Here is a 2332-nt window from a genome sequence, read left to right as displayed (position 1 = left end):
TTTTAGGATCTTTTTCTATTTACACTTCACATTATTGAGAGAGAAGAACTGAAATCACAACTCCAACCATATTTGTGTGCCCTTTGTGCCCTTTGCACTCCTTTGACAAAGAAGTTGGATGCCACCAAGTATTGTCAGGTTACACTTCAGATAATGACTCAAGAACGCAGAAGTAAATGTTCCAGTTTCTAGGGAGCGCTTTTCAACTTCTCTCCTCTGTGGGAATCTGCATCCTTCCCTTAATCCCAACTGAAGCTTGGCTACCCTATGTTCCCCTGATCTGGGTGTTTTTTAAATTTATATTTTATAAATTTAAATTTATTTATTTATATTATTTTTATTATATAATATAATAAAATAAATATTATATTATGTATTTATTATAATAACTATGTTTTATAATCTCTGTTTTCTGCTTTACATACACATAAAACATCTGCATTCTACTGAAATTTATGGGGGAAATGGCATGATTGTCTAGAATTAGTTCAAAATGTACAGCCAACAGGTGTGCACACACACACACACACACACACACAAACACACACACACACACTCAATCACAATTGTACATGGCAATAGAGATAACTTGTGTTTTGACAAAATAAAAATTTAAATCTTGTTAATGGAAGTCTTTATATTAATCTGCTTTATATATGCTTGAAATATTTCATATTAAAAGAAAGACATCCTATATCCTTGGAAGGGCATGAAAGTACAAGCATCATGAGCTGTGAAGAAACACATCACACTGATAGCAGGTTGACCCCCTGGCAACCCTGCTTAGAAAGGCCCCATTATAACTGTAGCAGCAACAGTAGAGGGCCAGGGTGGCTGGGTCACAGAACCTTGAGGTCCTCATAAATGAGGTCTTGTTGCATCCAACCAACGGCATGTAGACTACCATGTAGTTGTCTGTTCTCAAACTGCCAGCACTAGCAAGCACATTCCTTCTACTTTAAAACAGTCCTCTCAAAGTGAAAAGGGACTTACATCACACAACAAGGTAGCTCTAAAGAAAATGTGTCAGTAAGATGTTGTTTAAATTTATTTAATCATATAAAAGGAGTTACTATAATGCCTTAGTAGTGATCTGTGGGGTGGAAATTGTTTCAGCTTCTGTGGAGGGCAGTCTGGTAAGATGCTTCAAGAAAGAACTGTGTATCCTTGGATCTCATTCTAGGAAATTAACCTTTTCATAGGTTCATAAATGACCAAAATAATCACTTACTAAAACATCACCATTAAATCCCTGTTTGTAGTAGAAAAATGCTGAAACTGTGAAAAATATCTCTCTTTAGTCTTTGAGCAACTGGGAACATCACACAGTTGAAATTACAAAAATAGCTTTCATTGAAAAAATTTTAATGGGGCATGCCTTGGACTATGTAGCATTTAGTTTAAAAAATATATATTTACACAGTTGAGTTTCTACAGTCATGAAGAATGATGAATTAGTTGTGAGCAGGAAAATGGATAAAACTGGAGATCACCATGAAAAGCAGTATAAACCACACTCAGAAAAAAAAAATCATACTTGTCTCATAGGCACAATCTAGATTTAGTAAAAATAGACATGAAAATAGGAAGGAGGCAACTATGTTGTGAGGCGGAGTCTAAAGAAAGGAGGAACAAGCACAAATGTTTGTTTTTGAAACACAAATGCTGCATGCTTTCTCTTATATGCAGAATCTCAACTTAAATACAAATGACATTGGCATTTGCAGTATTTGAATCCTGAAACCCTTTGCACCCTGCATGAAGTGGTGCTAATAAATATTTTCTTTCACTGTTCATAACAGCTTCATGGTGGTGGTAGTAGTGACAGCGGCAGAGACTGCAGTTGGTAATGGCAGAAGAGGTTGCGGTGGCAGCATTGGTGGAGGTGGTAGTGGTGGTGGTGGCACTGGTGGCAGTGATAGCTGCAGTGGTAGCACCAGTGGTGGTGGCAGTAGTGGGTTTTTTAAAAAGGGGTCCTGCTTTGTAGACCGCATTGGCCTTGAACTTGTGGTAACCCCTTTGCCTCAGCCTTCTAAGTGTTGAGATTACAGGCACATACTTCTAATAATAATACCATCATGCTTGGCCACCTCTCTTTTTTTTGAGTATTTATTCTTTAAGACCAAACCAGAGCCTGGGCAACCAGTTTATTCTCCATGTGGGAGAAGCTACCCCATGGATCCCAGGTAAGGCAATGATTCTCCCAAATCGAATCAGTTCATAGATTGAGCCACACACTATTATGTCTTGTGCGGGCCCACTAATCATATATGGAGACAGAGTGTGCTTAAATGAACCCTTCAGAGAAGAAACTCTCCACAAAGAATTTATT

Source organism: Mus musculus, chromosome 19 (assembly GCF_000001635.26).
Source record: "Mus musculus strain C57BL/6J chromosome 19, GRCm38.p6 C57BL/6J".
Classification (NCBI taxonomy): domain Eukaryota; kingdom Metazoa; phylum Chordata; class Mammalia; order Rodentia; family Muridae; genus Mus; species Mus musculus.
The sequence above is the reverse complement of the archived record's forward strand: the minus strand, read 5'-3'. Positions refer to the sequence as shown.